We start from the raw sequence: 24,421 nt of genomic DNA on the forward strand, positions 1-24,421 counted from the left end.
AGAGTACATGGTTTAACAAAAACATTTATGGAGTAGTCATGCAAAAAAGATTGAAGCATATTAAATTGGAATAATCAGATTCCAGTCCTAGAAATGCTGAGCAAATACATGGAATGTTTATCCCTTACACCTTTAAAGAGGTTGTTTTTTTCACCATTATTTTATTTTACTGTTATTAATAGACAAGTAGGCAAACTCACTTTCCTCCCAATTATGCTGAACAGTAAGTATTATCCAAAGGCTAATCAGTAGCCACCAGGGACACAAGGCTTCTGCAAATCTCTGTAGCTGGGCCTGCTCCAAAGGGCCTCACTAATCTCCAGTGGGTGCAAAACTTACTGGATTTCTTATGTAAGCACATGACTACTCTTCCCAACTTTATTAATCCTGTCCTTGCTGCTTATCTAGCATGAAAGAAGCTGGGGCAAGAGTTCAGTCTTCTTATTTGGATTTAGAATTATATAGTTGAGAAATTAATGACATCCAACATTGTCATTAAACATACAACTTTCTAGCCTTGATTTTTTTTTTTTTTTTATTACACTCAAGTACCAAGAGCTCATAGCCAGGACATTGGGGTGGGTTAAAAGTGTAATAGGATCATTTTTCCACCAGTAGAAAGAGAGTGTCTGCAGAATCCCATGGACAGAGGAACCTGGCAGGCTATGGTCCACAGGATCTCAAAAAGTCAAACACAGCTGAAGTGTCTTAGCACACTATGCATGCAGGATCATTTTTCATGGATCCACAGTTTTCAGATTTCCCCTGTCAGCTGAGATACCAAAGCACAACCACCTGACTAACTCAAACAGATATTCCCCCCGAAGGAGACATCAACATTGATCATGAAAGAATCTCTGCTAGATGCTTGGGATGCAAAATGCATTATGAATTCACATCATTCCTGCCTTCAAGGAGTTTACTTTCTAGTTTTGGTGGAAGGTTTAAATAATAATGCACTCCATGCCAAGGCTATTAAATAGTCCTTAAAGTAATAATTCATGACATACTGAAATGTTCTCTGTGCCCATCACTGAGTGCAAACAGCAGGATGTAAACAGCTCCGTATAGTAAAACTCCGTTTCAGTAACAGAAGTGGACTCAGATATGCTTGAAAAAGAGGGTGGAAAATTGTAGGCAAAATGCTAACAGTCTTTCTTGATCAGGTACAACTGTGTGGGAGTTTAATTGCCTTTTCACATTGATAACTTTTCCAAGGAGAAGATCCCTTTGATAATAAAGCCATTGTTGGTGGGCCTGGGGTGACTCTACATTTTAGGTACGAGGCTATGGGCCGTAAGGGCTTCCCTTGTGGCTCAGCTGGTAGAGAATACGCCTGCAATGCGGGAGACCTGGGTTCGATCCCTGGGTTGGGAAGATCCCCTGGAGAAGGGAAAGGATACCCACTCCAGTATTCTGGCCTGGTGAATGCCATGGACTGTATGGTCCATGGGGTCGCAGGGAGTCGGACAAGACTGGGTGACTTTCACTTCACTTTATGGGCTGTGAACAGGGGAACAGACTCTTTAAGATGAACATCCCAGACTTCCCTGGTGGTCCAGTGGCTGAGCCTCCACATTCCCAATGTAGGGGGCCCAGGTTTGATCCCTGGTCAGGGAACTAGATCCCACAGGCTGCAACCAAAGAGCCAGTGTGCCACAAGTAAGACCTGGCACAGCCAAATAAATAAGGTAAAAAAAATAATAATAATAAAAGATAAACAACCCTGAAGATCATCTTTGGAGGCCAGATCCTCCAAACGTCCTCTAATCCGACCTGTAGAGAGGGCCAGGCACCCATCTGCTCACTGCCATCAGCCCAGCTTCTTGTCCGTGTTCTCCGGTGACCCGTCCATCTTTGCTGGGACACCACAAAGGACTGGAGGCAGAAGTGAGCCATCCCATGAAGCTCTTACGCGACACACACTTAGCCCTCTGCCCGCTGTCACCTCCAGGACTAAGTGCCTGAAGGAGGGCAAGTCAGGGTCAACATATACGGTCCGAGGGCCCCGTTTTCTGCAGCCTCTTTCCCATATTTCTTTCAACTTTTTTCCAGTTACTGAAAAGTATTTTGACATTTTCCCTTAGGGGTAGCAGGAAAGGGAGCTTGTAGAGAGAACTTTGTATTGCTGTAGAGGCCTGGCTCCAGCCCTTACACGCTCGCTAGATCATCTGGAAAGTTCCTTCATGTCTCAGTTTATATCAGGAAATACCTTTCAAATGGGAATTGTACCACCTGCCATGCCTCTTTAAAGGAAAATTTGAGACAACAAGAAGAAAGCCCTGTTTTTAAAAAAAACAGAAAAAGACCTACTCAAACACAACAGATTCATATTAGAAAAGTTAACTTTACATTGAGTGATTTATCCAGAGACTCAGTTCTTATTGATATTTTAACCAAGTCTTATTTCCTTGAAAATGTTGAGGAATAAATTTTGTACCAGAGAGGGAAAGAACCTACTTATTACCTTAGCGGCAGTTCCGATTTCCAATACAGATCCGTTTCCATGAGACAAGCAAACATCAGCTCGGAGATTCATGCTGCAAACCTCTAATGCTTAGACTTCTAAGGGACTTAATCAAGCAACAGGATATATGATTCAAAGGACAAAAAGTAAAGTGATTAAGAAAAATCTTCTCTGTGGCAAGAAAAAGGCAGAAGCAGATTGTTTCCATTCATTTTATGAGTAATTTTGTTTTTGTTGGCAGAAACTTAAACCCAGGGCAGGGGTGGTGCCCAACGAGAGGGAAGACTTCTTGGAACAGCACAAGGATTGTGTCACAGGCTTGCCTTACTACACAGTGACTTAGGCACGCGTGAGTGCACATGCCAGCCCCTGCAACTCAGTGCATTCGAAGAGGGGCTCTTCTCCCGAGATAAGATGGCTCCCCCTCTCAGCTTGTGTCTTCTCATCCTTGGTCCCACTCTGCTCGCTGTGGCTTCTCTCTCCTTTCATCTTCATCTCCTGCTGGCCTCCAGGGCCTGCCCATCATTGCCCGGAACGGTCTCTTAATGTCTGTACTTTTCTCCGTTCTCTCACCTCACACCTGTGTTTCTGCAAGAGATTCTCTGGGCTCCACCAGTCACACAGCAAACATTTATTGAGGCCTTGCTGCATCTAGAAGCTCCCCTTGTTCCTCACCACCTGGAATGGTGACATCTAACAGGTCATCCTAAATGCTGTTTTCATCGCTTCATTTCCTTTCTCAGAGATCTGAAGGGACTGTCTTTCTTTCCACCACAAGTCTAGCCTCTTCTGTTTAGATTTCAAGGCTTTTCACAATCTGAGTCCACCCTAATAGAAAGTGAAAGTCGCTCAGTTATATCCAACTCTTTGCGACCCCATGGACTGTAGCCTACCAGACTCCTCTGTCCATGGAATTCTCCAGGCCAGAATACTGGAATGGGTAGCCATTCCCTTCTCCAGGGGATCTTCCCAACCAGGGATCAAACTCAGGTCTCCCACATTGCAGGTGGATTCTTTACCACCCAAAATCCCACTTTCTCTACCCTGATCAGGTTCTGTTTCCATGATTCATTCATTCATTTTCTCCATATGTTGTATACCTGCTACACACACACACACATATGCCAAGCGTGGTGCTAGGCACTTAAGAATATCTTGTGCTGTATATTGTGTTGTATACCTTCTAATGGTTCCATCCATTAGAAGCTCCAAAAGTCCAAAGGTGAAACGATGTAAGGAAACAACATAATATGATATGATCAAGGTTTCATAAGGGTTTGTATAGTGTGTTGCATAGGTTCAAAGAGGAAAAAGTGCTGATTCCACCTGAGGAGGCAGGCTGATGATTGTGTCTAGAGGGGCCAGGGAAATGGTCCAAAGGAAGCCAAGTCAAGACCAAAGGAAGGGAACGCTGAGAGTCAAAAGCTGATGTGCCTACTTCATACTAAAATCCAGATCTAAATCCCATGAATAAGAATAAAACTTCAAATGAGGAAGGAGTCAAGAGTCAGATGGAAGGGAAGTCAGAATGGGAGCATAGGAGGACGAGAGGTTGTGTCCTGTAGAGCCAATGAGTGTTAGTGTTAGAATGTGGAGGCTTGTCTTTTTTCAACCGTAGGTATTGGTGGGATGAAGGCAGTATTAGGAGCCAACACATGGAAGAATAGGATTACTATGATCTGAGCACAGAATAGGTTTGGAAATGTTTATGATGGCACAGGAATATTAGGGTCACATTGAGAAGGGCTTTGATGGCCAGCCCCAGATGCATGGACTTTATCCTGTTTGCAGTTGGGGTGGGACCATCACAAGGGAGGTTGGCCAGGCAGCAGGATCGGGGCAGCTCATAGATAAACTCATGATTAACTCTCCCAAATACAAGTCCTAGAGAGAAGCTGCATCAACCTAGGAGAAGGGGACCCCTTTTTAAACTTACATAAAGACACACATTGGGAAAAGGATTCCAGTAACACACGTTTGTTCATGGATTCAGTTTATATTTCTTGAGCACGCCCTGTGGTTCAGACATCATTCTAGACCCTGGGGACTCAGTGTAAATAAGACAGATCTGTCTCTACCCTCAGAGCCCAGAGAAAATAGACAGTGATTCTAGAAATAAAAGAACTCTTTCAAAGGCTGTTGTCCTCCTCTTGGCCTTTCTTTATCCAGTTTTAAAGCCCACCTTTTAAAGCTCTATTCCAACCACCTTCCCCAGTCATAGTCCTTATTTATCTCCTCCAGAACTTATACTGTAAAAACGTCTTTAAAAACTCTGATACTTAACTTTTTTCTGAAATAACATATTCAGAAATAACATATACAGAAATAACATATTCAGTATACAAATTCAAAACAATGTAAGTACCTAACATAAAGAGAACATACACTCACTAAAAAGAACCACTTTGCATTAATACATATTCCTCTGATATTTTGTGTGTGTGTTTAGTTGCTCAGTTGTGTCCAACTCTTTGCAAGCCCTATGGACTATAGTCGGCCAGGCTCCTTTGTCCAAGGGGGTTCTCCAGGCACAAATACTAGAGTGGGTTGCCATACCCTTCTCCAGGGGATCTTCCCAATTCAGGTATTGAACCCAGGTCTCCTGCATTACAGGCAGATACTTTACCAGCTGAGCCACCAGGGAAGTTCCTCTAATATTTTACTTCTATGCAACCACCAATGTATTTTTGTCATCATCATCTTCATCATTATAAACTGATGCTAAAGCTGAAACTCCAATACTTTGGCCACCTGATGAGAAGAATTGACTCATTGGAAAAGACCCTTCTGTTGGGCAAGATTGGAGGCAAAAGGAAAAGAAAGTGTCAGAGTATGAGATGGTTAGATAGTCTCCCTGACTCAATGGACATGACATTGAGCAAACTCCAGGAGATAGTGTAGGACAGAGGAGCCTGGTATGCTATAGACCATGGGGTCACCAAGAACCATACATGACTTAGTGACTGACAAACAGCAATCTAGAGAGTACATGGAATTCTTTTACTTTTACAACTTTATTGAGATATATTTCACACCCCATAAAATTCACCCATTAATTCACCCATTTAAAGTGAGCAATTCTGTAGTTTTTAGTATATTCACAGAATTGTGCAAATTATCACCACAGTCTAATTCCAGAACATTTCATCATCCTGAAAAGAAACCACATACCTATTACCAGTCATTCCCTATTCCCATTTCCCTGCATCCTCACAGCCCCAGACGACCACTAATCTCCTCTCTGTCTCTGTGGATTTGGAATTCTGGACATTTCATTTCAGTGGAATCATACAGTATGTGGCCTCTTCTGATCGGCTCTTTCACTTAACATAATGTTTTCATGTTGCAGCATGCATCAGTGTTATATTCTTTTTCTTTTTTCAAAGTCATGTCCATTCTGTGGATACAGCACATTTTAATCTATCCATTCTTCAGTTGACAGACATTTGGGCTGTTTCTATTTTGGGGCTATTATGAATAATGCTCTTATAAATATTAAGGTGACTGCATCATTTTTACATCCCTACAAGCAGGGGATGAGGATTCCAATATCCCCACGTTCTCATAGGATTTCTTTGAAAGAAGATGCCCCTACTCTGGAATAGAAAGGTTTGAGGCTGGATGGCTGCTAATCTTCTATTCATTGTATGTGTACATATTACAAAAACTTTGTCTTCCAAGTTTGTGATAAAGTCTAAAAAGGTACTTCTGAATGAATCCTTCTTTTGGTGGGGGCAGGGGGGGCAGGCAGGATATGTATTTGGGTTAATGTTCTTCACCGAAGAGTTATATTTGATTATAGTCTTTCAGCAACCATGTGAATCCAAAATGTGGTTGGGGTTTTTTTTTTTTTTCTTTAAATTCTGAGACAGGGAAAGATCATGAATTTAGATACCAAGAGGTCTAGACTCTTGATGACCCCACAGAGACTGTGATAATTAAAACATTCTCTTTGAGAGTTAGTTAGTTATACCCTTTAAGGGAAAAATATGCACATGAGATTTTATACTTGGTAACACTCCTGGAAAATAACAGAGCTACAAAAAAATCTGTAGGAGGAAAGAATCTCCAAAAACAGGTTAAAAGTAAAATATTGCTTCAATAAAGTAAGAGAATAGGACGAGAATTAAATAAAGCAGTCATAGAGAACAGTTAAATTATTTAAAACGGTACATAATTATATCTATATCATTTCATCTCTTTAAATTTAAATTTAATAAATTCTAACTCATTTAAGGGATTCCCTGGTGGCTCAGGTGGTAAAGAATCGACCTGCAATGCAGGAGAACAGGGTTAGATACCTAGGTCGGGAAGATCCCCTGGAGAAGGGAATGGCTACTCCCAGTTTTCTTGCCTAGATGATCCCGTGGACAGAGGAGCCTGGGGGCTACAGTCTGTGGGTCACAAAGAATAAGATATGCCTGAGCAACTAAGCGCGCAGCACACAATTCATTTAAATATAATGATTACTCTTTGCTCTCGTAATAAAATATTCTATTTTGCTTAAAAACATATGTGTGCTTAGTCACTCAGTTGTGTCCGACTCTTTGTGACCCCATGGACTGTAGCCCCCCAGGCTCTCTTGTCCATGGGAATTCTCCAGGCAAGAATACTGGAGCGGGTTGCCACGCCCTCCTCCAGGGGATCTTCCCAACCCAGGGATCGAACCCAGGTCTCCCACATTGCAGACGGATTCTTTACCATCTGAGCCACCAAAACCATATAGTTAATCAATAAATAACTAGTGAGGACATATTGTATAGCACAGGGAACTCTACTTAATGCACTGTAGTGACCTGTATTGGAAGGAAGTCCAGAAGGTGGGGGTGGGGGGTATATGTGTATGTATGGCTGGTTCCTTTTTCTGTACAGTAGAAACTAACACAACTTGCCAAACCACTATACTCCAACAAAAATTAATTTAAAAAGAAAAAATCATGCAATACGATTTGCAGACATAACACACACACAGATATATAGTGAGGTACTCAGAAGCACTCTGGTGAGCTCTCTATCATAGTTAAGACATCCCTCTCTTTTTCATATTGCAGTCAAAATCCATGAGAATCAGTAAACAGTTACCTCAGCATTAGGGTTACATCCACACTCTATCAAGGACAAGTATCACAAGGAGTATGTAGAAATCTCTTAAGACAGATGGTCTGTAACTTCTTCCAAACATATTTCTGAACACAGTAATAATGTTCTTTTCACCACTCATGTGGTAATTTCCTCCCTTCTTATTATGAAGTATTACTTTCATTTGTTGAGGATAGTGGTCATTTTCAGATCAGGAAGAATGAGGGAACCGCATTGAATGATCCCAGAGTGCTGAGATTTATTTTGTGATTCATAGTCATGTTTTTAAAAAAGAAATTTGATTTCCAATAGTTACATAAATATTTTGAGGAATATTATTTAATCATTCCTCATGTATTTTAACTCACACCCTTTATTACTGATGAACAAACAGTATGAGAAAATGCAGATGTTGATCAACCCTGATCACCGGGAGTTGGTGATGGACAGGGAAGCCTGGCATGCTGCAATCCATGGGATCACAAAGAGTCAGACATGACTGAGCGACTGAACTGAACTGATCAACCTGATGTTATTGAGAGGAAAGAAGTCGTGGAGAGCATCTAGTGTTGATCCCCTCCCCCCTAAGCAGGTGGCACCACTATCTAGACAAAGCAGAACCCTCCCTGGTAGTGGAATTCCCCAGTGAAGTAATGGGGTTGTCAGTTTCTTCCCTTCAATTCTGAGCTCACCAGCAAAGAGCCACTCAGGACCAAGGCACAGTATGTGTGCAGATACAGAGGTGGCTTAAATATTTTTAAGACAAATAGATGATGGACAAATAAGCAGAAGAAGCATGCTGCTGTTATATTTAGAGTAAGATTTCCAAAATCTGTAGTTTAAGTTTTAGATAAAAATTACGGAGTCCAAATCTTTTGTCTCGGTGCTCAGTATGGAATGTGAATATAAAAAAATTAGTCATTGCATGAAGAAGGTAATTCGATTGCCTTATTGTCAATGCTGTATCATACCTTAAGATCAAGTATGACTGTGGAACAACAGTTTATCAGTATGTTGAATAATTTTTGATCAATTTAGAAATAAGAGATTCAAACCTTGTTTCCTCTCTGTAAATAAGAGGATAAAATTAAAACATCTTGAATTTGAAGGGTTAATTTAATATTAACCAAATTTTAGTGTCTGAAAGGTGTACTTATTTGATTTTCTTTCTTCATACATGTGTCTTAAGTGTTTCTGTTAAAGTTTTGAGCAACATTTGACATTCATGATTATTTTCTGTTTAGATTGATATCTTAGCTCTTTTTTCCCTCTTTATCATTTCATTTCTAATACATTGAAAAGATGTCATTACCCCCAAAAAATCACAAAATAATTCAATTTCTCTATACAATGTGAAGGATGAAACCTATTTCATGTCTTCCTTCCTTTTCTGAACAATTCTGTCTTCAACATAAGGATATTTCACAAGGCTTTAAACAGTGCTGAACAAGTTTAGTCTGTCATTGCAATTGCCAGATATTAGCCATCTCACCAAATCAGCAGCTATTCATCACATTGTGTATATATTAATTATAATAATAACTAAGAGCTGGGACTTCCCCGGTGTTCCAGTGGTTAAGTCTTCGCCTTCCAGTTCAGGGGATGCAGGTTCAATCCCTGGTTGAGAATACAGATCCCGCATGCCTGAAGGCCAGAGAACCAGAACATAAAACAGAAGCAATACTGTAACAAATTCAGTAAAGACTTTTAAAAACACTTCATTAAAAATAATAGTTAATAGTTATTTATTCCAGTCATTAAATTTCAGTAATGGATTTTTCATACTGGAAAGGATTCAAATAACTCACAGAAACATGTAGTAAAGCTTTAAAATTCTCAACCTGCAGAAAATCTGGATCCCTTTCCAGGGTTAGCCACTATTAATAGCTGGCATGTATGTTTCCAGATTCTTTTTGATATACATGACATCTTATGCTTATAATTTCAAAAGATACTGTTCCTTAAATTTTTACTCACATTCAAATTATATAAAATTCAAATTACCCAACCTGAGAGTGATATTCATATGAGAATTCCAATTTTTGCACCAGATATCTAGAAACTTTCCTATTGCTAAAATGGAGAAATAAAAGCAAAAATAAAATAATGCTTGACAGATGTACCCAGTTGCTGCTATTCATTTTTTACTACAAAAGCATGCATTTTCTTCTATGGCTTGTGGTATTTTTCTTTTTGCCTTATCAGATTCTGTTCTATTGCTTTTCAGAATTGAATCCTCTCTCCTGCCCACATCGTTTAAGGGTTACTACCATCATAATCCCTAGTGGCTCAGATGGTAAAGAATCTGCCTACAATGCAGGAGACCTGGGTTCGATCCCTGGGTAGGGAAGATCTCTTAGAGAAGGGAATGGCTACCCACTCCAGTATTCTTGTCTGGAAAATCCCCATGGACAGAGAAGCCTGGCAGGCTATAGTCCATGGGGTTGCAAAGAGTTGGACATGACTGAGTGACTAACACTTTCACTTCACTTTTCACCATCATGATACAGTAGAAAAAGTATGGGATTTGAAGTAATAAAATCTGGGTACAAGTTCCAACTTGGCCACTTACTAGCTGTGAGTTCTTAAGTAAATGATGTGTGTTCTCCACCCCTCATTTTCCCCATTGTAATAAGGAATGGCCACAAAAAAAAAAAAAAAAAAAAAAAAATTGCTGCCTCACAAGGATTGTTTTTAAGAGTAGATAAGTTGCAGTTCTTGCCCAAGGACTTGCAATCCAAACTAGACATAATAAGCATTGTGTCGTTCAGGATAGACTCCGTTTTCCTGTGGCTTAATTAATAAACCTTTATTTCTGGTTGATGCTGTGTGGTCATATGACTGTCAAGGGGCTCTGCTCAGGGATGCAGGATAACCAAGGGTGCATCTCCATACAGGCTTCTTCAGCCAACTTGGCAGGGGAAAGAGAGATGGCAAGAAGATTACTGGCTTTAAAGGCAGCCACATGGATGGGTACATTTTATTGGTCAGAGCAGTTTGAATGGTCATGTCTGACTTCCACAGTTGATGAAAAAGGCATTCCACCCAGGGTCCAGGAGCCAGGGAGCTGGAAATTAGTGAAAAGCACGGATGACCAGCACAGAAATGTTTACAAACATTAGCGATAATATAAAGTGTTTTAGGGGAAGGGTGGAAAATCATTCTTTGTTATTTTCTTAGACAACAAAGATGTTCAAGAAAGATTTCCAAAGGAGTCTGGGGACAAAGATAGAAACCTAGTATGGGTGTCAAGCATGGTAGACGGGAACACAGGGTGAGGAATTCAGTAAGAAAAAGTGAGAAACTTCCCTGGTGGTCCAGTGATTATGACCCAGAGCTTCAATGCAGGGAGTCAGTTCAGTTCAGTCACTCAGTCGTGTCTGACTCTTTGCAACCCCATGGACTGCAGCACACCAGGCCTCCCTGTCCATCACCAACTCCCAGAGTCCACCCAAACTCATGTCCATTGAGTTGGTGATGCCATCCAGCCATCTCATCCTTTGTTTTCCCCTTCTCCTCCTGCCTTCAATCTTTCCCAGCATCAGGGTCTTTTCAAATGAGTCAGCTCTTTACATCAAGTGACCAAAGTATTGGAGTTTCAGCTTCAAATCAGTCCTTTCAATGAACACCCAGGACTGATCTCCTTTAGGATGGACTGGTTGGATCTCTTTGCAGCCCGAGGGACTCTCAAGAGTCTTCTCCAACACCACAGTTCAAAAGCATCAATTCTTTGGTGCTCAGCTTTCTTTGTAATCCAACTCTCACATCCATACATGACTACTGGAAAAATGATAGCTTTGACTAGACGGACCTTTGTTGACAAAATAATCTCTCTGCTTTTTAATATGCTGTGTAGGTTGGCCATAACTTGCCTTCCAAGGAGTAAGCGTCTTTTAATTCCATGGCTGCAGTCACCATCTGCAGTGATTTTGGAGCCCCCTCCCCCAAAAATAAAGTCAGCCACTGTTTCCCCATCTATTTGCCATGAAGTGATGGGACTGGATGCCATGATCTTAGTTTTCTGAATGTTGAGCTTTAAGCCAACTTTTTCACTCTCCTTTTCACTTTCATCAAGAAGCTCTTTAGTTCTTCACTTTCTGCCATAAGGGTGGTGTCATCTGCATATCTGAGGTTGTTGATATTTCTCCCGGCAATCTTGATTCCAGCTTGTGCTTCTTCCAGCCCAGCATTTCTCATGATGTACTCTGCATATAAGTTAAATAAGCAGGGTGACAATATATAGCCTTGACATACTCTTTTTCCCATTTGGAACCAGTCTGTTGTTCCATGTCCAGTTCTAACTGTTGCTTCCTGACCTGCATACAGGTTTCTTAAGAGGCAGGTCAGGTGGTCTGGTATTCCCATCTCTTTCAGAATTTTCCACAGTTTATTGTGATCCACATAGTCAAAGGCTTTGGCATAGTCAATAAGGCAGAAATAGATGTTTTTCTGGAACTCTCTTGCTTTTTCAATGATCCAGCAGATGTTGGCAATTTGATCTCTGGTTCTTCTGCCTTTTCTAAAACCAGCTTGAACATCTGGAAGTTCACAGTTCACGTATTGCTGAAGCCTGGCTTGAAGAATTTTGAGCATTACTTTACTAGCATGTGAGATGAGTACAATTGTGTGGTAATGTGAGCATTCTTTGGCATTGCCTTTCTTTGGGATTGGAATGAAAACTGACCTTTTCCAGTCCTGTGGCCACTGCTGTGTTTTCCAAATTTGCTGGCATATTGAGTGCAGCACTTTCACAGCATCATCTTTTAGGATTTGAAATAGCTCAACTGGAATTCCATCACCTCCACTAGCTTTGTTCGTAGTGATGCTTCTTAAGGCCCACTTGACTTCACATTCCAGGATGTCTGGCTCTAGGTGAGTTTTCACACCACTGTGATTATCTGGATCATGAAGATCTTTTTTGTACAGTTCTTCTGTGTATTCTTGGCACCTCTTCTTAGTATCTTCTGCTTCTGTTAGGTCCATACCATTTCTGTCCTTTATTGAGCCCATCTTTGCATGAAATGTTCCCTTGGTATCTCTAATTTTCTTGAAGAGATCTCTACTCTTTTGCATTCTATTGTTTTCCTCTATTTTTTTGCACTGATCACTGAGGAACTCTGCATTCAAATGGATATATCTTTCCTTTTCTCCTTTGCTTTTTGCTTTTCTTCTTTTCACAGCTATTTGTAAGGCCTCCTCAGACAGCCATTTTGCTTTTTTGCATTTATTTTTCTTGGGGATGGTCTTGATCCCTGTCTCCTGTACAATGTCACAAACCTCTGTCTATAGTTCATCAGGCACTCTATCAGATCTAGTCCCTTAAATCTATTTCTCACTTCCACTGTATAATCGTAAGGGATTTGACTTAGATCATACCTGAATGATCTAGTGGTTTTCCCTACTTTCTTCAATTTAAGTCCGAATTTGGCAATAAGGAGTTCCTGATCTGAGCCACAGTCAGCTCCCGGTCTTGTTTTTGCTGACTGTATAGAGCTTCTCCATCTTTGGCTACAAAGAATATAATCAATGATTTCAGTGTTGGCCATCTGGTGATGTCCACGTGTAGAGTCTTCTCTTGTGTTGTTGGAAGAGGGTGTTTGCTATGACCAGTGTGTTCTCTTGGTAAACTCTATTATCCTTTGCCCTGCCTTATTCTGTACTCCAAGGCCAAATTTTCCTGTTATTCCAGGTGTTTCTTGACTTCCTGCTTTTGCATTCCAGTCCCCTATAATGAAAAGGACATCATTTTTGGGTGTTAGCTCTAAAAAATCTTGTAGGTCTTCATAGAACCATTCAGCTTCAGCTTCTTCAGCATTACTGGTCAGGGCATAGACTTGGATATATTAAATGGTTTGCCTTGGAAGCAAACAGAGATCTTTCTGTTGTTTTTGAGATGACATCCAAGTACTGCATTTCAGATTCTTTTGTTGACTATGATGGCTACTCCATTTCTTCTAAGGGATTCTTGTCCACAGTAGTAGATATAATGGTCATCTGAGTTGAATTCACCCATTCCAGTCCATTTTAGTTCACTGATTCCTACAATGTCGACATTCACTCTTGTCATCTCCTGTTTGACCACTTCCAATTTGTCTTGATTCATAGACCTAACATTCCAGGTTCCTATGCAATATTGCTCTCTATAGCATCGGACCTTGCTTCCATCACCAGTCACATCCACAACTGGGTATTGTTTTTGCTTTGGCTCCACCATTCATTCTCTGTAGTTATTTCTCCAGTGATCTCCTACCGACACTAGGAGTTGGGCACCTACCGACCTAGGGAGTTCATCTTTCAGTATCCTATCTTTTTGCCTTTTCATACTGTTCATGGATAAAATGTGGTGCAAGGAGAAGGGAGTACAGGGAGCACAGATTCTATTCCTGGTCGGAAAACTAAGATCCCACATGCTTACGACACGTGACCTAAAAGAAAGAAAGAAAAGAAAGTGAGAGAAGGGATGAGATAAAAGTGAAACAAGCTAAGTTTATATGTGACAAGAGATTAAGCCACAGGTTTCTAGGTCTGAAGAGGGTTGCAAACTACAGCCTAGGTGAACTCTTCCTCAATCCCCTTCATGGATTACCAGATGTGGGGGACTTCCCTATAGGTCAGACAGTAAAGAATCTGCCTGCAATACAGCAGACCTGGGTTCGATACCTGGGTTCAATCCCTGGGTCAGGAAGATCCCGTGGGGGAGGAAATGGCAACCTACTTCAATATTCTTGCCTGAAGAATCCCATGGACAGAGGAGCCTGGCGGGCTACAGTCCATGGGGTCTCAAAGAGTTGGACATGACTGAGCAACTAACACACACATCATCAGATGTAGGATGCCTGCCTCACACAGAAGACCTTAGAGCCACTTCACTCCACCTGTGAGCTCAGTTCCTGCTGTCGCCTCTGCTCTCTGGCATTATGGTCTTGCTCAGTTCTTGCTCCTCCCACTGAACTGCTCCCTGGTTCAGGTGATCTCTCTCGCATTGACAGTTCCTAGGGCTCTTTGTCATGGCAGATCACTACCCAATCCATGTTGGCAGTGCCATGGCCAGCAGGCTTCAAAAGCCACTAAAACAGTAACAGCAGGGTTTTCTTTCTGTCCCCTCAGATTCTCTAAAGAGCATCGTGTTTTTCTCTGATGCTTTAAAATCAAGGAATTAAGCCTCCCTTATTATTTAAAAGGAAGGCATGCCAACTGCAATGGAGAAAGTTTAGATTGCTTTATTCCACATCCTGTTTTGCCTAAGATTCCTCTGCGTGTGCGTGCTACATCGCTTCAGTCATGTCCAACTCTTTGCAACCCTATGGACTGCAGCCCGCCAGGCTCCTCTGTCCACGGGATTCTCCAGGCAGAACACTGGAGTGGGTTGTCATGCACTCCTCCAGGGGATCTTCCCGACCCAGGGATTGAACCTGAGTCTCATCATGTTTCCTCCACTTTGGCTTAATTGTAGAAGAGTTACAAATCTCCAAGATGCTTAGGCTCCCATTTCTATAAGTTTAGAATTTCTCTGATCAGAATGTTTCTTCAAAAATTTCACCAGCGGGCACTGGAATGGTGTGGGTGCGTATTTGCGTGTGTGAGTGGGCTGAGGGCAGAGCCCATATGGAAGAGGAAATGTAAAGCTTCAAGAAGAGTAAACAGGGAATGGTCTCGTTGCATTTGATCAGTGGAAAAAACCATGGTCAAAAAAAGTACGTGTGTTTTGTTTTTGAAATTTTTCATCTCTATTTTATGGTCAAGGGACAAAATGGTGTAAAATTCAGTTGTATAAAAGTAAAATTATGCAGATGAGAGAACTGAAGCAATTCTGTGCGGATTCCCTTGATCACCTGAAGCAGCGAGCAGATCAGTGGGAGGAGCAGGGTGGAGGGACAGTTAGATGCAGTTGCCATGGCAACCATGTGCGGATTGGAATAAGACTGAGGCATCTTGATTCATCCCTGGCTCTGCATTTTCCCTTACCTTTTTCTTAACTGGCTCTTGAGGATTTGCGGTCCTTGGAGTCTGGGTGCTATCAAACCAGGTCACAGAGAGACAACATATAGCCTGAGGTAGCTGTCCCCTAGCCAGGAAGGCACAGATTCTTCCTGTGCCTCGATAAACAGGGAATAAGTGTAAGGTTTAATCAGGGAGACGAAAGCGAGCAAGAATCACCAGAATGCCATGCTTCCAGGCCAAGTCCTGGAATGCCGCAGTTCTGAAATGTAAGGCTAGAGAAGCCAGATGAGTCTGTGAAGTGCAGGTATAAAAGACCATGAGTTCATTTTCTGATGTTAAGAAGAAACTCTGGTGTTGATACGAGAGACAAAGCTTTGTCCAGAGAGTAGGAGTGGGAGGCACTTTTCCAGCACGGATTTCTAAGCTTCAGCTTTCTTATCTGAAAGATAAAATAAAAATGCCTGCCTTGAAGGTTGTCATGGGGACTAGAGACCCAGTATATCCTCCTCAGCAGCTCAGATGAGTTGCCTGTGACCCTTTCAGAGGGGGAAAGCATGGGTGGCCATATTGAGAACAATTGCAAAATCTCAGCTGATAGTGTTTCTACCTTAATAGGGACGATAGAGGTTAGCATCATCCATAAAGCTGTGAAAAGCCCTCGTCCTCTGAGGATCACCTCCTTAGATCCCTACTTAGGGGCCCACAACGCCCATTTGTGCTTCCCCTGTGGGCAGTTGCCTTCATCAAATAACATAGACCAGGGTCCACCCCTCTTGAAACATGATGCGTGCATTAGGTGAGATTTTTATTTTGCTTTTGTTTGGTTGGTTTTCTTTTTATCATCTAGGGAGGGTGTAGGAAATTACATAAGCCTGGGTGTGTGCGTGTGCACTCAGTTGCTCAGTCATGTCTGACTCTGTGATCCCGCGGACTGTAGCCTGCCAGGCTCCTTTGTCCATGGGATTCTCCAGACAAGAATACTGGAGCGGTTTGCCATTCACTCCTCCAAGGGCTCTTCCCAACCCAGGAGTCAAACCCCCGTCTCTTGAGTCTCCTGGCAGGTGGATTCTTTATCATTCGTGCCACCTGCAAAGCCCATGTCAGCCTCCACCCACTCTAAACAGGCGTGTCCATAGTCTGTGCCTCTTTTCAGAAGGAATTATACCTTCAAGTACATAACTTTCAGGGAAAGTTATTCCTTCTGCATACTCTCTAGAATTTCAGCTCAGTGGTGGACTTGCTGTTTTATGCTCCACATTCAGCCTTTCCAACCCTAAAGTTCTTGACCTGCAGCACATGGGTCTGTGAATGGAATTCAGAAGGTCTGTGACTACAACAATTTTCATACAATTTCTGCAACTGAAATTGTATGAAAAAAACCCTGCATGTGGTTATATACACAGATGGAGTTTTCTGGAGATTCTCGGGGTTGGCAGTGACTCTGAAAGTTTAAAAATATCACAGTCTAAGTGTTCTGTGCCTATTCTGTTGTTGGTAGTCATACTCATGTGTTTTGCCCACTGAGGAGTTTGTAAGAGTAGAAAAAGAGGGATGTGATTAAATAATTTTTAGTAAGAAAAACCATATTCTCAGATTCCAAATTAAAACTGAATTCTCTATTACCTAGCACTGTGGCAGTTCCTGTGTAATACCACTAAAACTTCATCAAATAATGTACTCAAAATCTGTGCATTTTACTGTAGGTAAAAAACAGTCCCTGGTGGTTCAGACAGTAAAGAGTCTGCCTGAAATGTGGGAGCCCCGGGTTCGATCCCTGGGTCGGGAAGATCCCCTGGAGAAGAAAATGGCAACCCACTCCAATATTCTTGCCTGGAAAATCTCATGGACTGAGGAGCCTGGCAGGCTACAGTCCATGGAGTCGCAAAGAGTCAGACACGACTAAGCGACTTTACTTCTTCTTCTTCACTATAGGTAAAATTTACTTAAAACCATAAGTATATAATGGGCTCTAATTAATAATATGCATATTTAGGGGTGAAGTACTGATATCGGCAACTTACTTTGAAATGGATCAAAATAATAAGATAGGTTAAGTGATGGATAAAAGCATAGACAGAAGAAGAGATATGTTACAAAACCAATGCATCAAAATATTAATTGTAGAATCTTTGTAGTAGGTATATAGATGGTCACTGTATAACTCTTTTGTTTTTCTTGAAAAGTTTAGTAAAATGTTGGGAAAATACATGATCATAATGTTTAGAGTACATACAACTCTATATATAACACATAAGACAGAATAAGGCTTGAAAGAGAGACTGGAAATTGATTTTATAACTTTGATATTGATTGGTTCAGTTTGGAGGTAATTGTTTTTTGTTGTTTTTTTGTTTTGTTTTTGAGGTAATTGTTTAATACATAGAATTAAACCTACAAATGTTCAGATTTCAAGTGCAAAGAATTCCTGGTCAAGAGGAATTACTGTGGTGTATCTGTGTGTGTATTAGCAAGACAGCTCTCCAAACAGTGACCATTATTGCCTATTTTTCCCTAGATTTGGTAAGATCTTTTCATAGTTTTATTTTGGAGCTTATTCTAACACAAAGCTCCTCTTGCCATTAATTATTTTCTAGTCTCTCTAAATATTTCTTTGCTTGATTTCACACCATTAATCTTAGTAATTTCCTTCTACCTACCTACTTCAGATACATCTTATCTTAACCACCCATCTCTAGTGTGTTGACAGTCTTCACACACTACACCTCAGTGAATGAAAGACTTGCCGTGTTCTTCTTTACATTTTACAAGGCATACGTCAGTCTCTAAAAATCAACCTGTTAGAATTTTTCCTTAACAAGAGAGTACTAAACAAGATGAGATTTAATTTTACCATGTTAATCCAGGCATGAGTAGTTTTATTATCCTGCTTGGACCTACATGCTTAATAATTGATCATGAGAACCATAGAAACTCGAGCACTAAAACTCAGGAAGTTACTAATTAAAAAACAAAGCAGTTTTTCCACTTTAGCATGGCAGGCCCTGGCTCACTGTGGGTGACAGCTCACGCCAAGCCACTGCATCTAAGAGCAAATGGAACAAAAGGAGCAAAACCAAAAGAGCTTATTGGGACAGATGAGGTGGTCTTGTTTTTACGTTTGTGTGCTTCATGCAGTATTCATTATAGGTAATTGTTGTTTTCACTGTTGCTTAGCTGCGAAGTCATGTCCGATTCTTGCGACCCCCTGAACTGTAGCCCACCAGGCTCCTCCGGGTCCGTGGGATTCTCCAGGCAAGAATACTGGAGTGGGTAGCCATGCCCTCCTCCAGGGGATCTTCCATATCCAGGGATCAAACCTGCATCTCCTGCATTGACAGTCAGATTCTTTACCACTGAGCCACCTGGGAAGCCCAACAGTTAATTATTATGTTTCAGATAAAACTGTGGTGATTTTTTTCCCCCATGACAATAAGCAACAAAGTCACTAGATCTGTTTTTTTTTTCCTTTTCCTTTCAAATGACCCCAATGTTCAAAGTCAGATCTTTTGAAAAGGACTTAGAGCATCATGAGACGTGATAGGTGCTTGGAGTGCAATTTTAATGCCAACAGACTGGAAAACAAACAGCATAACGCAGACAAGGGATGACTTTGTTCTTTAGCATCTGCGTGAAAAGGAAATCAGATCTTTCTGGGTTGTGCTCCCGCTCACAGGTGGGGAAGAGAAGATGTCAGTTCCCGACTCACCGCATCGTGGGTGGGATTCCTGTTTGGGAGACAAGGCAACGGGCTGTTGCATTGTCTCTCACAATAAGAGCTCAATTCACCTAACTTCGTGGGTGTTTTGTTTCAGTCAGCCACAAGTGGACATTAAAAAGGCATGAAGCGTCCCTTAATCCCATGAGCCTGGTATGTGCTGGCTCTTGTCACTGGCATTCTCCAATTCTGTTGCCAGTGGAAGTGAGAGATTGACCCCAGGCCTGCCACCAAGCCACTGAGCTGCTGTCACTTTAATTGTTTTATACCAGGAGGAAGCCAATTGTGTGGATGTGAATGTCTTATTCATCAGACATTACAGGCTTCACATTTTCAATGAGCTGAAACTCCCAAGTCCACAACGTGTAACCGCAGTGAATCGAGACAAGCGTGCCGTGATGACGTTTTCTAATTTATTGCAGTTGCTCTTTAAAAGATTTGACAGTGTTTCAGAATTCTAAACACCACAGTTTGGAAGTCTGTCTGAGGTTGTGTGCTAATGAAAAACAGTAAATCATGTTTGACTTATAAAGGACAGCACAGTAGTAAAACTCAGAGTTAGTGCATATTTCCCCTCTTTTTTGAATGTATAGACAAATACAGACACTCAAGTGAGTAGACAGTTTATCAAGGACCTACAGCATCTTTCTGGTGCCTGAAAATGTCCAAATTATCCCCATGGGCTACGTTTCAAAAATGCAATTATTGTAAAGAAACTTCGTTTCTGTGTCACCCAGAGTCCAGGCCTCTCTGGATGTTTCTCATGGGCAGAATAAGGCCTTTCCACACCAGGTACTACAAATACAGCGCTTTATGAGCCTACTGCATTATCTGATTTGATGTCGTCCTGAAAAAGACAACTGTTTACCCATCAGTTTCACAGAGGCAGCTGAGACCTCACGTGTGGGTAGCACACAGCTGCCCTTGGGTTGCAGATGGGCGTGGCAACTCCCCTGGTAAAAAGCCTCCAAGACCTCCTCCCTACATAAAAAATAAAGCCCACAATGCTCAGCAGGACATGTGAGACCCTCCATCCCACCCTTACCTACCCTGCCCACTTCCCCGCATCTATTTCCTGACATCCAAACACATGCCTGCCCCATAGGCCGCTCGTTGCATCCCAAAGCACGCTAGGCTATTTGAGACTGCCTTCCTTCCTCCTTTCTACACGTTAAACTTTTTTGCAATTTTTTAAAACTAATTTATGTATTTACTTTTGGCTGTGCTGGATCCTCATTGCTGTGCGGGCTTTTCTTTGGTAAGCAGCGGCTACTCTCCTTTATATATTTATTTATTCTAATTGGAGGATAATTACTTTACGATATTATGATGGTTTTGCCGTACATCAGCATGTGTCCCCTCCATCCTGAACTCCTCTCCCGCCTCCCTCCCCAGCCCATCCCTCAGGCTGTCACAGATCACCCGCTTCGGGTGCCCTGCATCATACATCAAACTCCCACTGGCTGCTTTACACATGGTAATGTTTCAGTGCTGTTCTCTCAAATCATCCCATCCTCTCCTTTTCCACTGAGTCCAAAGTCTGTTCTTTACGTCTGTGTCTCCTTTGCCGCCCTGCATGTAGGCTCATCAGAACAATCTTTCTAGATTTTCTTGTTGCAGACCACTGGCTCTAGGACATGTGGGCTTCAGGGGCTGCAGTTTCACGGGCTCTAGAGCCCAGCTCAGTGGCTGTGGTACATGGGCTTAGTTGCATCGTGGCACGTGAAATCTTTCCGGATCAGGGATCAAACCCCTATCTCCTGCATTGGCAGGCAGTTTTTTACCACTGAGCCACCAGGGAAGCCCTAAACTTTTATTCGTCTCTCAAAGCCCACTTCTTCCTCACTGCCTTGGTCCCTCTGGGATAACACTGTTACTTTCCACTGACTGAGAGGTCGTTGTTGTCCTGGCAATAGTCAAGGGCAGTAGGGAGGTGCTGGTAATGTTTAACAGCCTTCTCCCCAGAAAGAGCAGAAAAGCCCTGATTGGTCAGTTGTCCGTATCCCATGATGTAAATACACCTCCTTCCATTGCCAGTTTCAAGGGTGGCTGTGTTTAACAACAGCTTGCAAAATTCCTGAAAATGTTAACATCAGGCTCTCTCACAAACCAGTTCATGCCAGCTTCAGAACAGCCCTGGGACCTCACTTTAATAGTCTTTGTCACAGTCTCTTCCCCCACTAAACACTGGACTGCCTTCAAAATAGATGCTCAGTGTTTCCTGAATTGAAGTAGGCAGGCTCAGCCACTGGTCAGTGAGTGTGGTGTCATTTGCCACAAAGATTCAGGGGATGTTTGCACTTCTTGTTACTTGAGAGTGGTGGCCTTAGCCTTCTCCTCCACGCAGCACCACACGGGCATATGTGAATTTAAACAGATGGAGTTATTGGAAGTGCAGCTGAGAACTGCGGTGAGGAGCAAGTTGATGGTCTTGAATTCAGCAACCTCATTAGAACACAATGTGATCTGCTGTGGCGTCAATAAAACACTTACAGAGGAAAGCCTGAAATACAGATTCAGAGAGATGAATGACAAATCCTTTGAGGGGCTGAGAGGAGAGAAGGCTGTAAGTTCAGTTCCCACCTTCTTTTCAACAGATCCTTTGCCATTCTTGACGTGGAACCTTTTCTTACTCTTGTGGCTCACAATTTGGGATTGGAACATCAGCATATTTTAGTTCATGCAGTAAAGTGCAAAACTGGCTGGCTCTGTTTTTATAATCAACTTGGAAATAACAACATATCAATCCTGTTGTTCCTATCAGGGTGACCAACTCCCTCTGGTTTACCCCAGATTTGAAATTGGAAGTCCCGAATCCTGGAAACTCCTTCAGTCCTGACAGAGTGGGACATTGGCCATCCCAGTGCCTGTAAAGGCTATGCTTCGTATAGTGAGCGCTCTGGGTCCTTAGACTAGGAATATACCTCCTGCGGCTGGTATGTCAGGAGACACTGGAACCAGTGACTAGAACTTTTTTGAAAGCCCAGTTTATAAAATCTGTTCTCCTCTTAGGGTTATGGTACTATTTTTCAGGCACGTTCTTTAAGTGAGAAGATACACAGAAATGCTACATGTGCACAAAAAGTTGCTATTTATTTCTCATAATGATATACGTGTCCCAAATCTACTACATATTCTCAGAACTTGTCTTAGGTAGGAGAGAAATACAGCAGCTTGTTATGATGGGATAACCAGTCTCAAAATCCTTTAAAATAGCATATTATGATTTTGGGGGACATACATATCAGATGATACTTCCCAGGGGGCTCAGTGGTAAAGAATCCACCTTCCAGTGCAGGAGACACAGGAGATACTTTTGATCCCTGGGTTGGGAAGATCCCCTGGAGGAGGAAATAGCAACCCACTCCAATATTCTCGCTTAGAAAATCCCATGGACAGAGGAGCCTGGTGGGCTATAGTCCATGGGGTCACAAAGAGTTGGACACGACTGAGTGGGCAGATGCACACACATGTATCAGATGACTTTGCATGTGGAGAGTCTGAACTTCCATCAATCAGCCCTCGGTGGTTTGTCATTCAGTAGCACTGTTCATCGGAGAAGGCAATGGCACCCCACTCCAGTACTCTTGCCTGGAAAATCCCATGGACGGAGGAACCTGGTAGGCTGCAGTCCATGGGGTCGCTGAGGGTCAGACACGACTGAGCAACTACACTTTCACTTTTCACTTTTATGCATTGGAGAAGGAAATGGCAACCCACTCCAGTGTTCTTGCCTGGAGAATCCCAGGGACTGGGGAGCCTGGTGGGCTGCTGCTGTCTATGGGGTCGCACAGAGTCGGACACGACTGAAGCGACTTAGCAGCAGCAGCAGCAGCACTGTTCATATGGTGAACACGGGAAAGAGTTGGTGGGGAGCTCCGCTGGGTGTCCAGTGTCCGAATCCTTCACATGACCTTGTTGGACCATCCTCGCTGTCAGCAGACATTTCCTGGTGGAAATGATGTGTTGTGGTCATGTCCACAGCGTGTTACTTTGTGACAGTATCAGATTGTGCCCCACAAGAATAGACGCTTCTCTTATGATATGACATATGTGTTCCTAACTGTGTTTAGCAAACTGCCACAGTAAAAATTGTGCAGTTTACAGGAAGAAAGAGAGTAAGGTGCAACACACTCAGAAAGTATTCAACATAGTGTTTTAGTATGTTTGAGCTGCTATAACAGAATGCCATAGACACAGTGATTTCTAAACAATAGAAATTTCTTTCTCACAGTCTTTGAGGCTTGGAAGTCCAAAGTCTAGGCGCCAGCAGATCTAGTGTCTAGTGAGGACCCTCCTCTCTCTCCTTGCTGAGTCCTCAGCTTGACAGAAGGGACGAGAGAGCTCTCTGGGATCTCTTAGTTGTTTAGTCGCTAAGTCGCTAAGTCATGTACAACTCTTTGCGACCCCATGGACTGTGGCCCATCATATTTCCTGGAGCGGGTTGCCATTTCCTCCTCCAGGGGATCTTCTGAGCTGGGGATCAAACCCACATCTCTTGTGTCTCCTGCTTTGGCAGGCAAATTCTTTACCTCTGAGCCACCAAGAAAGCCCGGAATCTCTATATAAGGGCACTAATCCCATTCACATGGACTCCACGTGAAATACCATCACACTGGGGCTTAGGTTTCAACCTATGAATTTGAGAGGGGATACAGAGATTCAGTCTATAGCACATAGCACTCACAAGAGCTATGAAAAAAACTACTCAAAATACTAGCATAGTTTACAGGTGAAGGAAGTTTGGTGGAAGGATTGAGGCTGCCAAATTTGGATCGAAAGGGCAAAATGTTCAGAGACCCAGGAGAACTATACAATAAACAATACCAAGGGTGGCCAAAGCAAGCCGAGATGAAAGCAGACAGCATGTACAGTACTGTAGGCCCTTCCAGCTTGCACGCAAATGTGTTTATCTCTCTTGCACAACGGCTGCTCTGACTTAGTGGCTCAAAACTGTAAGAGCGGCAGGAACTCGCTCGCATGAACCAACACGACTTCTGGTTTATGCTGACACTGTTGTCTATTTACCAATCAAATGTGATCTAGAAATACATTTTAGCTTTGCAGATTTCTGCTGAATAAGATGATTCATGAGACAGATTCAAATTGTAGGTGATCATATATATTGAATTCAAAAAAAAACCCTGAGCATGAAATTTTCTTGTGCTTCAACACTTTGGACAGTAATAACTAGACAGCTTTTAATTTGAAAGAAAAAA

General features: G+C 42.3%; 1 protein-coding gene across 5 annotated transcripts in view; it reads left to right on the top strand.

The window, feature by feature from the left end:
- Nucleotides 1-24,421, top strand: part of CDK14 (cyclin dependent kinase 14) — a 662,006-nt gene that overhangs the window by 625,212 nt on the left and 12,373 nt on the right. The window lies entirely within an intron of this gene.

The sequence above is a fragment of the Bubalus bubalis genome, chromosome 8 (genome assembly GCF_019923935.1).
Source record: "Bubalus bubalis isolate 160015118507 breed Murrah chromosome 8, NDDB_SH_1, whole genome shotgun sequence".
Taxonomy (NCBI): Eukaryota; Metazoa; Chordata; class Mammalia; order Artiodactyla; family Bovidae; genus Bubalus; species Bubalus bubalis.